This window comes from Lithobates pipiens, unplaced genomic scaffold, assembly GCF_037356315.1.
Source record: "Lithobates pipiens isolate NorthernLeopardFrog02 unplaced genomic scaffold, aLitPip1_a1.2 Scaffold_1, whole genome shotgun sequence".
Classification (NCBI taxonomy): domain Eukaryota; kingdom Metazoa; phylum Chordata; class Amphibia; order Anura; family Ranidae; genus Lithobates; species Lithobates pipiens.
In genome coordinates, this window is record NW_027507685.1 from 54163322 (window position 1) to 54177873 (window position 14552).

General features: G+C 41.1%; 12 non-coding genes across 12 annotated transcripts; all 12 read right to left on the reverse strand.

Moving 5' to 3' along the window:
* Window positions 1–955: 955 nt before the first annotated feature.
* Window positions 956–1028, reverse strand: TRNAR-UCG (transfer RNA arginine (anticodon UCG)). The gene has a single exon. It is a non-coding gene; the product is annotated as a tRNA-Arg (tRNA).
* A 1090-nt stretch (window positions 1029–2118) lies between these two features.
* On the reverse strand, window positions 2119–2191 carry TRNAR-UCG (transfer RNA arginine (anticodon UCG)). The gene has a single exon. It is a non-coding gene; the product is annotated as a tRNA-Arg (tRNA).
* A 1090-nt stretch (window positions 2192–3281) lies between these two features.
* TRNAR-UCG (transfer RNA arginine (anticodon UCG)) lies at window positions 3282–3354 on the reverse strand. Its single transcript has one exon. It is a non-coding gene; the product is annotated as a tRNA-Arg (tRNA).
* A 1090-nt stretch (window positions 3355–4444) lies between these two features.
* Window positions 4445–4517, reverse strand: TRNAR-UCG (transfer RNA arginine (anticodon UCG)). Its single transcript has one exon. It is a non-coding gene; the product is annotated as a tRNA-Arg (tRNA).
* Window positions 4518–5607: 1090 nt separating this feature from the next.
* On the reverse strand, window positions 5608–5680 carry TRNAR-UCG (transfer RNA arginine (anticodon UCG)). Its single transcript has one exon. It is a non-coding gene; the product is annotated as a tRNA-Arg (tRNA).
* A 1090-nt stretch (window positions 5681–6770) lies between these two features.
* Window positions 6771–6843, reverse strand: TRNAR-UCG (transfer RNA arginine (anticodon UCG)). Its single transcript has one exon. It is a non-coding gene; the product is annotated as a tRNA-Arg (tRNA).
* Window positions 6844–7933: 1090 nt separating this feature from the next.
* TRNAR-UCG (transfer RNA arginine (anticodon UCG)) lies at window positions 7934–8006 on the reverse strand. The gene has a single exon. It is a non-coding gene; the product is annotated as a tRNA-Arg (tRNA).
* Window positions 8007–9096: 1090 nt separating this feature from the next.
* Window positions 9097–9169, reverse strand: TRNAR-UCG (transfer RNA arginine (anticodon UCG)). Its single transcript has one exon. It is a non-coding gene; the product is annotated as a tRNA-Arg (tRNA).
* A 1090-nt stretch (window positions 9170–10259) lies between these two features.
* TRNAR-UCG (transfer RNA arginine (anticodon UCG)) lies at window positions 10260–10332 on the reverse strand. Its single transcript has one exon. It is a non-coding gene; the product is annotated as a tRNA-Arg (tRNA).
* A 1090-nt stretch (window positions 10333–11422) lies between these two features.
* Window positions 11423–11495, reverse strand: TRNAR-UCG (transfer RNA arginine (anticodon UCG)). The gene has a single exon. It is a non-coding gene; the product is annotated as a tRNA-Arg (tRNA).
* Window positions 11496–12585: 1090 nt separating this feature from the next.
* On the reverse strand, window positions 12586–12658 carry TRNAR-UCG (transfer RNA arginine (anticodon UCG)). Its single transcript has one exon. It is a non-coding gene; the product is annotated as a tRNA-Arg (tRNA).
* Window positions 12659–13748: 1090 nt separating this feature from the next.
* TRNAR-UCG (transfer RNA arginine (anticodon UCG)) lies at window positions 13749–13821 on the reverse strand. Its single transcript has one exon. It is a non-coding gene; the product is annotated as a tRNA-Arg (tRNA).
* Window positions 13822–14552: the final 731 nt, after the last annotated feature.

The following is a 14552-nucleotide window of genomic DNA, read 5'->3' on the forward strand; positions in this document are numbered from 1 at the left end:
CATGCTTTAAGAAGTGCATTTGCAAAAGGGCCTAGATTCAGAGTGTTCATACAGCTTCTTGACAACGGTAATACATCAATAGAGTACCACGAGTAGATGATATTTCCAGAGGCAGCCAAATTTGTTCAATGTATCTTGTCAGGATGGCCGAGTGGTCTAAGGCACCAGACTCAAGAGCTGTCTCTTCACATTGCGTGGGTGTTCTGGTCTCCAAATGGAGGCGTGGGTTCAAATCCCACTTCTGACAATCAGTTTACACATTTAGCTTGAACTAGAATCACCACTCCCGCTGTCTTTTCATGCTACCATGTCACCGACAAAAAAACATGAAAAAAATCCAAAAACTTTGCCCATCCTACATAAAGATAAAATTCTTGAGGAAAATCTGCTAGACCATGCTGTTAAATCTGTCATTTAAAGTGCAACTTTAGTCAGAAAAGTAAGTCCTGTTACATCTCTTACGGTTGTCCCATTTTGCATATATACTCATGTAAAACATTGGAAAAAAATAAGGTTCTATACACTTTGAAATCCAGTAATACGCTGTTTCAACCTGCTCTGCACATACTCAGTAGCTCTCCCATTTTAGGCATATTTAAGCACTTAAAGCACAATCAAACCCTCCTATCATTTACAGCCAATGAAGCTGCTTCTGTTCAAACTGCAAATGCCATAATGCTGCACATGTGATCAGTTATGACACCAGCCATTTGATGATTTGATAGTTTGGTTGAGAACACAAGCAAATGGGACAGTTATCAATCCCGGAATTCCAGGAATGTAACTGTGTTTTGAAACCCTTAAATCAATTGGTTTAGTTCCACTTTATGATTTACTGCTGTTTGGAGGCTCTAGGCTTCAGCAAATTGGAAGCCTCCAGCAAGAAGCAAGTTCTTATGGGTAAAGCAAGAACTTGTGAGTGAAGGTCACAGGAACTGGAAAGCAGCATCGAAAACGACCACGAAGGGACTCGAACCCTCAATCTTCTGATTCGAAGTCAGACGCCTTATCCATTAGGCCACGCAGTCTGCCACAAGGACATCATTTTGGTTTGTGGAATCTGGATTAGCAAAACACTTGAAGATCACCTGGGACATCTTCTACTTGCTTTGCTCAAGCAGATTTGGTAGAAAGGATCTGAAATGTATGACTTGGTGCAAGGTCATGCTTTAAGAAGTGCATTTGCAAAAGGGCCTAGATTCAGAGTGTTCATACAGCTTCTTGACAACGGTAATACATCAATAGAGTACCACGAGTAGATGATATTTCCAGAGGCAGCCAAATTTGTTCAATGTATCTTGTCAGGATGGCCGAGTGGTCTAAGGCGCCAGACTCAAGAGCTGTCTCTTCACATTGTGTGGGTGTTCTGGTCTCCAAATGGAGGCGTGGGTTCAAATCCCACTTCTGACAATCAGTTTACACATTTAGCTTGAACTAGAATCACCACTCCCGCTGTCTTTTCATGCTACCATGTCACCGACAAAAAAACATGAAAAAAATCCCAAAACTTTGCCCATCCTACATAAAGATAAAATTCTTGAGGAAAATCTGCTAGACCATGCTGTTAAATCTGTCATTTAAAGTGCAACTTTAGTCAGAAAAGTAAGTCCTGCTACATCTCTTACGGTTGTCCCATTTTGCATATATACTCATGTAAAACATTGGAAAAAAATAAGGTTCTATACACTTTGAAATCCAGTAATACGTTGTTTCAACCTGCTCTGCACATACTCAGTAGCTCTCCCATTTTAGGCATATTTAAGCACTTAAAGCACAATCAAACCCTCCTATCATTTACAGCCAATGAAGCTGCTTCTGTTCAAACTGCAAATGCCATAATGCTGCACATGTGATCAGTTATGACACCAGCCATTTGATGATTTGATAGTTTGGTTGAGAACACAAGCAAATGGGACAGTTATCAATCCCGGAATTCCAGGAATGTAACTGTGTTTTGAAACCCTTAAATCAATTGGTTTAGTTCCACTTTATGATTTACTGCTGTTTGGAGGCTCTAGGCTTCAGCAAATTGGAAGCCTCCAGCAAGAAGCAAGTTGTTATGGGTAAAGCAAGAACTTGTGAGTGAAGGTCACAGGAACTGGAAAGCAGCATCGAAAACGACCACGAAGGGACTCGAACCCTCAATCTTCTGATTCGAAGTCAGACGCCTTATCCATTAGGCCACGCAGTCTGCCACAAGGACATCATTTTGGTTTGTGGAATCTGGATTAGCAAAACACTTGAAGATCACCTGGGACATCTTCTACTTGCTTTGCTCAAGCAGATTTGGTAGAAAGGATCTGAAATGTATGACTTGGTGCAAGGTCATGCTTTAAGAAGTGCATTTGCAAAAGGGCCTAGATTCAGAGTGTTCATACAGCTTCTTGACAACGGTAATAGATCAATAGAGTACCACGAGTAGATGATATTTCCAGAGGCAGCCAAATTTGTTCAACTTATCTTGTCAGGATGGGCGAGTGGTCTAAGGCGCCAGACTCAAGAGCTGTCTCTTCACATTGTGTGGGTGTTCTGGTCTCCAAATGGAGGCGTGGGTTCAAATCCCACTTCTGACAATCAGTTTACACATTTAGCTTGGACTAGAATCACCACTCCCACTGTCTTTTCATGCTACCATGTCACCGACAAAAAAACATGAAAAAAATCCCAAAACTTTGCCCATCCTACATAAAGATAAAATTCTTGAGGAAAATCTGCTAGACCATGCTGTTAAATCTGTCATTTAAAGTGCAACTTTAGTCAGAAAAGTAAGTCCTGCTACATCTCTTACGGTTGTCCCATTTTGCATATATACTCATGTAAAACATTGGAAAAAAATAAGGTTCTATACACTTTGAAATCCAGTAATACGCTGTTTCAACCTGCTCTGCACATACTCAGTAGCTCTCCCATTTTAGGCATATTTAAGCACTTAAAGCACAATCAAACCCTCCTATCATTTACAGCCAATGAAGCTGCTTCTGTTCAAACTGCAAATGCCATAATGCTGCACATGTGATCAGTTATGACACCAGCCATTTGATGATTTGATAGTTTGGTTGAGAACACAAGCAAATGGGACAGTTATCAATCCCGGAATTCCAGGAATGTAACTGTGTTTTGAAACCCTTAAATCAATTGGTTTAGTTCCACTTTATGATTTACTGCTGTTTGGAGGCTCTAGGCTTCAGCAAATTGGAAGCCTCCAGCAAGAAGCAAGTTGTTATGGGTAAAGCAAGAACTTGTGAGTGAAGGTCACAGGAACTGGAAAGCAGCATCGAAAACGACCACGAAGGGACTCGAACCCTCAATCTTCTGATTCGAAGTCAGACGCCTTATCCATTAGGCCACGCAGTCTGCCACAAGGACATCATTTTGGTTTGTGGAATCTGGATTAGCAAAACACTTGAAGATCAACTGGGACATCTTCTACTTGCTTTGCTCAAGCAGATTTGGTAGAAAGGATCTGAAATGTATGACTTGGTGCAAGGTCATGCTTTAAGAAGTGCATTTGCAAAAGGGCCTAGATTCAGAGTGTTCATACAGCTTCTTGACAACGGTAATACATCAATAGAGTACCACGAGTAGATGATATTTCCAGAGGCAGCCAAATTTGTTCAATGTATCTTGTCAGGATGGCCGAGTGGTCTAAGGCGCCAGACTCAAGAGCTGTCTCTTCACATTGTGTGGGTGTTCTGGTCTCCAAATGGAGGCGTGGGTTCAAATCCCACTTCTGACAATCAGTTTACACATTTAGCTTGAACTAGAATCACCACTCCCGCTGTCTTTTCATGCTACCATGTCACCGACAAAAAAACATGAAAAAAATCCCAAAACTTTGCCCATCCTACATAAAGATAAAATTCTTGAGGAAAATCTGCTAGACCATGCTGTTAAATCTGTCATTTAAAGTGCAACTTTAGTCAGAAAAGTAAGTCCTGCTACATCTCTTACGGTTGTCCCATTTTGCATATATACTCATGTAAAACATTGGAAAAAAATAAGGTTCTATACACTTTGAAATCCAGTAATACGCTGTTTCAACCTGCTCTGCACATACTCAGTAGCTCTCCCATTTTAGGCATATTTAAGCACTTAAAGCACAATCAAACCCTCCTATCATTTACAGCCAATGAAGCTGCTTCTGTTCAAACTGCAAATGCCATAATGCTGCACATGTGATCAGTTATGACACCAGCCATTTGATGATTTGATAGTTTGGTTGAGAACACAAGCAAATGGGACAGTTATCAATCCCGGAATTCCAGGAATGTAACTGTGTTTTGAAACCCTTAAATCAATTGGTTTAGTTCCACTTTATGATTTACTGCTGTTTGGAGGCTCTAGGCTTCAGCAAATTGGAAGCCTCCAGCAAGAAGCAAGTTGTTATGGGTAAAGCAAGAACTTGTGAGTGAAGGTCACAGGAACTGGAAAGCAGCATCGAAAACGACCACGAAGGGACTCGAACCCTCAATCTTCTGATTCGAAGTCAGACGCCTTATCCATTAGGCCACGCAGTCTGCCACAAGGACATCATTTTGGTTTGTGGAATCTGGATTAGCAAAACACTTGAAGATCAACTGGGACATCTTCTACTTGCTTTGCTCAAGCAGATTTGGTAGAAAGGATCTGAAATGTATGACTTGGTGCAAGGTCATGCTTTAAGAAGTGCATTTGCAAAAGGGCCTAGATTCAGAGTGTTCATACAGCTTCTTGACAACGGTAATACATCAATAGAGTACCACGAGTAGATGATATTTCCAGAGGCAGCCAAATTTGTTCAATGTATCTTGTCAGGATGGCCGAGTGGTCTAAGGCGCCAGACTCAAGAGCTGTCTCTTCACATTGTGTGGGTGTTCTGGTCTCCAAATGGAGGCGTGGGTTCAAATCCCACTTCTGACAATCAGTTTACACATTTAGCTTGAACTAGAATCACCACTCCCGCTGTCTTTTCATGCTACCATGTCACCGACAAAAAAACATGAAAAAAATCCCAAAACTTTGCCCATCCTACATAAAGATAAAATTCTTGAGGAAAATCTGCTAGACCATGCTGTTAAATCTGTCATTTAAAGTGCAACTTTAGTCAGAAAAGTAAGTCCTGCTACATCTCTTACGGTTGTCCCATTTTGCATATATACTCATGTAAAACATTGGAAAAAAATAAGGTTCTATACACTTTGAAATCCAGTAATACGCTGTTTCAACCTGCTCTGCACATACTCAGTAGCTCTCCCATTTTAGGCATATTTAAGCACTTAAAGCACAATCAAACCCTCCTATCATTTACAGCCAATGAAGCTGCTTCTGTTCAAACTGCAAATGCCATAATGCTGCACATGTGATCAGTTATGACACCAGCCATTTGATGATTTGATAGTTTGGTTGAGAACACAAGCAAATGGGACAGTTATCAATCCCGGAATTCCAGGAATGTAACTGTGTTTTGAAACCCTTAAATCAATTGGTTTAGTTCCACTTTATGATTTACTGCTGTTTGGAGGCTCTAGGCTTCAGCAAATTGGAAGCCTCCAGCAAGAAGCAAGTTGTTATGGGTAAAGCAAGAACTTGTGAGTGAAGGTCACAGGAACTGGAAAGCAGCATCGAAAACGACCACGAAGGGACTCGAACCCTCAATCTTCTGATTCGAAGTCAGACGCCTTATCCATTAGGCCACGCAGTCTGCCACAAGGACATCATTTTGGTTTGTGGAATCTGGATTAGCAAAACACTTGAAGATCAACTGGGACATCTTCTACTTGCTTTGCTCAAGCAGATTTGGTAGAAAGGATCTGAAATGTATGACTTGGTGCAAGGTCATGCTTTAAGAAGTGCATTTGCAAAAGGGCCTAGATTCAGAGTGTTCATACAGCTTCTTGACAACGGTAATACATCAATAGAGTACCACGAGTAGATGATATTTCCAGAGGCAGCCAAATTTGTTCAATGTATCTTGTCAGGATGGCCGAGTGGTCTAAGGCGCCAGACTCAAGAGCTGTCTCTTCACATTGTGTGGGTGTTCTGGTCTCCAAATGGAGGCGTGGGTTCAAATCCCACTTCTGACAATCAGTTTACACATTTAGCTTGAACTAGAATCACCACTCCCGCTGTCTTTTCATGCTACCATGTCACCGACAAAAAAACATGAAAAAAATCCCAAAACTTTGCCCATCCTACATAAAGATAAAATTCTTGAGGAAAATCTGCTAGACCATGCTGTTAAATCTGTCATTTAAAGTGCAACTTTAGTCAGAAAAGTAAGTCCTGCTACATCTCTTACGGTTGTCCCATTTTGCATATATACTCATGTAAAACATTGGAAAAAAATAAGGTTCTATACACTTTGAAATCCAGTAATACGCTGTTTCAACCTGCTCTGCACATACTCAGTAGCTCTCCCATTTTAGGCATATTTAAGCACTTAAAGCACAATCAAACCCTCCTATCATTTACAGCCAATGAAGCTGCTTCTGTTCAAACTGCAAATGCCATAATGCTGCACATGTGATCAGTTATGACACCAGCCATTTGATGATTTGATAGTTTGGTTGAGAACACAAGCAAATGGGACAGTTATCAATCCCGGAATTCCAGGAATGTAACTGTGTTTTGAAACCCTTAAATCAATTGGTTTAGTTCCACTTTATGATTTACTGCTGTTTGGAGGCTCTAGGCTTCAGCAAATTGGAAGCCTCCAGCAAGAAGCAAGTTGTTATGGGTAAAGCAAGAACTTGTGAGTGAAGGTCACAGGAACTGGAAAGCAGCATCGAAAACGACCACGAAGGGACTCGAACCCTCAATCTTCTGATTCGAAGTCAGACGCCTTATCCATTAGGCCACGCAGTCTGCCACAAGGACATCATTTTGGTTTGTGGAATCTGGATTAGCAAAACACTTGAAGATCAACTGGGACATCTTCTACTTGCTTTGCTCAAGCAGATTTGGTAGAAAGGATCTGAAATGTATGACTTGGTGCAAGGTCATGCTTTAAGAAGTGCATTTGCAAAAGGGCCTAGATTCAGAGTGTTCATACAGCTTCTTGACAACGGTAATACATTAATAGAGTACCACGAGTAGATGATATTTCCAGAGGCAGCCAAATTTGTTCAATGTATCTTGTCAGGATGGCCGAGTGGTCTAAGGCGCCAGACTCAAGAGCTGTCTCTTCACATTGTGTGGGTGTTCTGGTCTCCAAATGGAGGCGTGGGTTCAAATCCCACTTCTGACAATCAGTTTACACATTTAGCTTGAACTAGAATCACCACTCCCGCTGTCTTTTCATGCTACCATGTCACCGACAAAAAAACATGAAAAAAATCCCAAAACTTTGCCCATCCTACATAAAGATAAAATTCTTGAGGAAAATCTGCTAGACCATGCTGTTAAATCTGTCATTTAAAGTGCAACTTTAGTCAGAAAAGTAAGTCCTGCTACATCTCTTACGGTTGTCCCATTTTGCATATATACTCATGTAAAACATTGGAAAAAAATAAGGTTCTATACACTTTGAAATCCAGTAATACGCTGTTTCAACCTGCTCTGCACATACTCAGTAGCTCTCCCATTTTAGGCATATTTAAGCACTTAAAGCACAATCAAACCCTCCTATCATTTACAGCCAATGAAGCTGCTTCTGTTCAAACTGCAAATGCCATAATGCTGCACATGTGATCAGTTATGACACCAGCCATTTGATGATTTGATAGTTTGGTTGAGAACACAAGCAAATGGGACAGTTATCAATCCCGGAATTCCAGGAATGTAACTGTGTTTTGAAACCCTTAAATCAATTGGTTTAGTTCCACTTTATGATTTACTGCTGTTTGGAGGCTCTAGGCTTCAGCAAATTGGAAGCCTCCAGCAAGAAGCAAGTTGTTATGGGTAAAGCAAGAACTTGTGAGTGAAGGTCACAGGAACTGGAAAGCAGCATCGAAAACGACCACGAAGGGACTCGAACCCTCAATCTTCTGATTCGAAGTCAGACGCCTTATCCATTAGGCCACGCAGTCTGCCACAAGGACATCATTTTGGTTTGTGGAATCTGGATTAGCAAAACACTTGAAGATCACCTGGGACATCTTCTACTTGCTTTGCTCAAGCAGATTTGGTAGAAAGGATCTGAAATGTATGACTTGGTGCAAGGTCATGCTTTAAGAAGTGCATTTGCAAAAGGGCCTAGATTCAGAGTGTTCATACAGCTTCTTGACAACGGTAATACATCAATAGAGTACCACGAGTAGATGATATTTCCAGAGGCAGCCAAATTTGTTCAATGTATCTTGTCAGGATGGCCGAGTGGTCTAAGGCACCAGACTCAAGAGCTGTCTCTTCACATTGCGTGGGTGTTCTGGTCTCCAAATGGAGGCGTGGGTTCAAATCCCACTTCTGACAATCAGTTTACACATTTAGCTTGAACTAGAATCACCACTCCCGCTGTCTTTTCATGCTACCATGTCACCGACAAAAAAACATGAAAAAAATCCCAAAACTTTGCCCATCCTACATAAAGATAAAATTCTTGAGGAAAATCTGCTAGACCATGCTGTTAAATCTGTCATTTAAAGTGCAACTTTAGTCAGAAAAGTAAGTCCTGCTACATCTCTTACGGTTGTCCCATTTTGCATATATACTCATGTAAAACATTGGAAAAAAATAAGGTTCTATACACTTTGAAATCCAGTAATACGCTGTTTCAACCTGCTCTGCACATACTCAGTAGCTCTCCCATTTTAGGCATATTTAAGCACTTAAAGCACAATCAAACCCTCCTATCATTTACAGCCAATGAAGCTGCTTCTGTTCAAACTGCAAATGCCATAATGCTGCACATGTGATCAGTTATGACACCAGCCATTTGATGATTTGATAGTTTGGTTGAGAACACAAGCAAATGGGACAGTTATCAATCCCGGAATTCCAGGAATGTAACTGTGTTTTGAAACCCTTAAATCAATTGGTTTAGTTCCACTTTATGATTTACTGCTGTTTGGAGGCTCTAGGCTTCAGCAAATTGGAAGCCTCCAGCAAGAAGCAAGTTGTTATGGGTAAAGCAAGAACTTGTGAGTGAAGGTCACAGGAACTGGAAAGCAGCATCGAAAACGACCACGAAGGGACTCGAACCCTCAATCTTCTGATTCGAAGTCAGACGCCTTATCCATTAGGCCACGCAGTCTGCCACAAGGACATCATTTTGGTTTGTGGAATCTGGATTAGCAAAACACTTGAAGATCACCTGGGACATCTTCTACTTGCTTTGCTCAAGCAGATTTGGTAGAAAGGATCTGAAATGTATGACTTGGTGCAAGGTCATGCTTTAAGAAGTGCATTTGCAAAAGGGCCTAGATTCAGAGTGTTCATACAGCTTCTTGACAACGGTAATACATCAATAGAGTACCACGAGTAGATGATATTTCCAGAGGCAGCCAAATTTGTTCAATGTATCTTGTCAGGATGGCCGAGTGGTCTAAGGCACCAGACTCAAGAGCTGTCTCTTCACATTGCGTGGGTGTTCTGGTCTCCAAATGGAGGCGTGGGTTCAAATCCCACTTCTGACAATCAGTTTACACATTTAGCTTGAACTAGAATCACCACTCCCGCTGTCTTTTCATGCTACCATGTCACCGACAAAAAAACATGAAAAAAATCCCAAAACTTTGCCCATCCTACATAAAGATAAAATTCTTGAGGAAAATCTGCTAGACCATGCTGTTAAATCTGTCATTTAAAGTGCAACTTTAGTCAGAAAAGTAAGTCCTGCTACATCTCTTACGGTTGTCCCATTTTGCATATATACTCATGTAAAACATTGGAAAAAAATAAGGTTCTATACACTTTGAAATCCAGTAATACGCTGTTTCAACCTGCTCTGCACATACTCAGTAGCTCTCCCATTTTAGGCATATTTAAGCACTTAAAGCACAATCAAACCCTCCTATCATTTACAGCCAATGAAGCTGCTTCTGTTCAAACTGCAAATGCCATAATGCTGCACATGTGATCAGTTATGACACCAGCCATTTGATGATTTGATAGTTTGGTTGAGAACACAAGCAAATGGGACAGTTATCAATCCCGGAATTCCAGGAATGTAACTGTGTTTTGAAACCCTTAAATCAATTGGTTTAGTTCCACTTTATGATTTACTGCTGTTTGGAGGCTCTAGGCTTCAGCAAATTGGAAGCCTCCAGCAAGAAGCAAGTTCTTATGGGTAAAGCAAGAACTTGTGAGTGAAGGTCACAGGAACTGGAAAGCAGCATCGAAAACGACCACGAAGGGACTCGAACCCTCAATCTTCTGATTCGAAGTCAGACGCCTTATCCATTAGGCCACGCAGTCTGCCACAAGGACATCATTTTGGTTTGTGGAATCTGGATTAGCAAAACACTTGAAGATCACCTGGGACATCTTCTACTTGCTTTGCTCAAGCAGATTTGGTAGAAAGGATCTGAAATGTATGACTTGGTGCAAGGTCATGCTTTAAGAAGTGCATTTGCAAAAGGGCCTAGATTCAGAGTGTTCATACAGCTTCTTGACAACGGTAATACATCAATAGAGTACCACGAGTAGATGATATTTCCAGAGGCAGCCAAATTTGTTCAATGTATCTTGTCAGGATGGCCGAGTGGTCTAAGGCGCCAGACTCAAGAGCTGTCTCTTCACATTGTGTGGGTGTTCTGGTCTCCAAATGGAGGCGTGGGTTCAAATCCCACTTCTGACAATCAGTTTACACATTTAGCTTGGACTAGAATCACCACTCCCGCTGTCTTTTCATGCTACCATGTCACCGACAAAAAAACATGAAAAAAATCCCAAAACTTTGCCCATCCTACATAAAGATAAAATTCTTGAGGAAAATCTGCTAGACCATGCTGTTAAATCTGTCATTTAAAGTGCAACTTTAGTCAGAAAAGTAAGTCCTGCTACATCTCTTACGGTTGTCCCATTTTGCATATATACTCATGTAAAACATTGGAAAAAAATAAGGTTCTATACACTTTGAAATCCAGTAATACGCTGTTTCAACCTGCTCTGCACATACTCAGTAGCTCTCCCATTTTAGGCATATTTAAGCACTTAAAGCACAATCAAACCCTCCTATCATTTACAGCCAATGAAGCTGCTTCTGTTCAAACTGCAAATGCCATAATGCTGCACATGTGATCAGTTATGACACCAGCCATTTGATGATTTGATAGTTTGGTTGAGAACACAAGCAAATGGGACAGTTATCAATCCCGGAATTCCAGGAATGTAACTGTGTTTTGAAACCCTTAAATCAATTGGTTTAGTTCCACTTTATGATTTACTGCTGTTTGGAGGCTCTAGGCTTCAGCAAATTGGAAGCCTCCAGCAAGAAGCAAGTTCTTATGGGTAAAGCAAGAACTTGTGAGTGAAGGTCACAGGAACTGGAAAGCAGCATCGAAAACGACCACGAAGGGACTCGAACCCTCAATCTTCTGATTCGAAGTCAGACGCCTTATCCATTAGGCCACGCAGTCTGCCACAAGGACATCATTTTGGTTTGTGGAATCTGGATTAGCAAAACACTTGAAGATCACCTGGGACATCTTCTACTTGCTTTGCTCAAGCAGATTTGGTAGAAAGGATCTGAAATGTATGACTTGGTGCAAGGTCATGCTTTAAGAAGTGCATTTGCAAAAGGGCCTAGATTCAGAGTGTTCATACAGCTTCTTGACAACGGTAATACATCAATAGAGTACCACGAGTAGATGATATTTCCAGAGGCAGCCAAATTTGTTCAATGTATCTTGTCAGGATGGCCGAGTGGTCTAAGGCACCAGACTCAAGAGCTGTCTCTTCACATTGCGTGGGTGTTCTGGTCTCCAAATGGAGGCGTGGGTTCAAATCCCACTTCTGACAATCAGTTTACACATTTAGCTTGAACTAGAATCACCACTCCCGCTGTCTTTTCATGCTACCATGTCACCGACAAAAAAACATGAAAAAAATCCCAAAACTTTGCCCATCCTACATAAAGATAAAATTCTTGAGGAAAATCTGCTAGACCATGCTGTTAAATCTGTCATTTAAAGTGCAACTTTAGTCAGAAAAGTAAGTCCTGCTACATCTCTTACGGTTGTCCCATTTTGCATATATACTCATGTAAAACATTGGAAAAAAATAAGGTTCTATACACTTTGAAATCCAGTAATACGCTGTTTCAACCTGCTCTGCACATACTCAGTAGCTCTCCCATTTTAGGCATATTTAAGCACTTAAAGCACAATCAAACCCTCCTATCATTTACAGCCAATGAAGCTGCTTCTGTTCAAACTGCAAATGCCATAATGCTGCACATGTGATCAGTTATGACACCAGCCATTTGATGATTTGATAGTTTGGTTGAGAACACAAGCAAATGGGACAGTTATCAATCCCGGAATTCCAGGAATGTAACTGTGTTTTGAAACCCTTAAATCAATTGGTTTAGTTCCACTTTATGATTTACTGCTGTTTGGAGGCTCTAGGCTTCAGCAAATTGGAAGCCTCCAGCAAGAAGCAAGTTCTTATGGGTAAAGCAAGAACTTGTGAGTGAAGGTCACAGGAACTGGAAAGCAGCATCGAAAACGACCACGAAGGGACTCGAACCCTCAATCTTCTGATTCGAAGTCAGACGCCTTATCCATTAGGCCACGCAGTCTGCCACAAGGACATCTTTTTGGTTTGTGGAATCTGGATTAGCAAAACACTTGAAGATCACCTGGGACATCTTCTACTTGCTTTGCTCAAGCAGATTTGGTAGAAAGGATCTGAAATGTATGACTTGGTGCAAGGTCATGCTTTAAGAAGTGCATTTGCAAAAGGGCCTAGATTCAGAGTGTTCATACAGCTTCTTGACAACGGTAATACATAAATAGAGTACCACGAGTAGATGATATTTCCAGAGGCAGCCAAATTTGTTCAATGTATCTTGTCAGGATGGCCGAGTGGTCTAAGGCGCCAGACTCAAGAGCTGTCTCTTAACATTGTGTGGGTGTTCTGGTCTCCAAATGGAGGCGTGGGTTCAAATCCCACTTCTGACAATCAGTTTACACATTTAGCTTGAACTAGAATCACCACTCCCGCTGTCTTTTCATGCTACCATGTCACCGACAAAAAAACATGAAAAAAATCCCAAAACTTTGCCCATCCTACATAAAGATAAAATTCTTGAGGAAAATCTGCTAGACCATGCTGTTAAATCTGTCATTTAAAGTGCAACTTTAGTCAGAAAAGTAAGTCCTGCTACATCTCTTACGGTTGTCCCATTTTGCATATATACTCATGTAAAACATTGGAAAAAAATAAGGTTCTATACACTTTGAAATCCAGTAATACGTTGTTTCAACCTGCTCTGCACATACTCAGTAGCTCTCCCATTTTAGGCATATTTAAGCACTTAAAGCACAATCAAACCCTCCTATCATTTACAGCCAATGAAGCTGCTTCTGTTCAAACTGCAAATGCCATAATGCTGCACATGTGATCAGTTATGACACCAGCCATTTGATGATTTGATAGTTTGGTTGAGAACACAAGCAAATGGGACAGTTATCAATCCCGGAATTCCAGGAATGTAACTGTGTTTTGAAACCCTTAAATCAATTGGTTTAGTTCCACTTTATGATTTACTGCTGTTTGGAGGCTCTAGGCTTCAGCAAATTGGAAGCCTCCAGCAAGAAGCAAGTTGTTATGGGTAAAGCAAGAACTTGTGAGTGAAGGTCACAGGAACTGGAAAGCAGCATCGAAAACGACCACGAAGGGACTCGAACCCTCAATCTTCTGATTCGAAGTCAGACGCCTTATCCATTAGGCCACGCAGTCTGCCACAAGGACAACTTTTTGGTTTGTGGAATCTGGATTAGCAAAACACTTGAAGATCACCTGGGACATCTTCTACTTGCTTTGCTCAAGCAGATTTGGTAGAAAGGATCTGAAATGTATGACTTGGTGCAAGGTCATGCTTTAAGAAGTGCATTTGCAAAAGGGCCTAGATTCAGAGTGTTCATACAGCTTCTTGACAACGGTAATAGATCAATAGAGTACCACGAGTAGATGATATTTCCAGAGGCAGCCAAATTAGTTCAACGTATCTTGTCAGGATGGCCGAGTGGTCTAAGGCGCCAGACTCAAGAGCTGTCTCTTCACATTGTGTGGGTGTTCTGGTCTCCAAATGGAGGCGTGGGTTCAAATCCCACTTCTGACAATCAGTTTACACATTTAGCTTGGACTAGAATCACCACTCCCGCTGTCTTTTCATGCTACCATGTCACCGACAAAAAAACATGAAAAAAATCCCAAAACTTTGCCCATCCTACATAAAGATAAAATTCTTGAGGAAAATCTGCTAGACCATGCTGTTAAATCTGTCATTTAAAGTGCAACTTTAGTCAGAAAAGTAAGTCCTGCTACATCTCTTACGGTTGTCCCATTTTGCATATATACTCATGTAAAACATTGGAAAAAAATAAGGTTCTATACACTTTGAAATCCAGTAATACGCTGTTTCAACCTGCTCTGCACATACTCAGTAGCTCTCCCATTTTAGGCATATT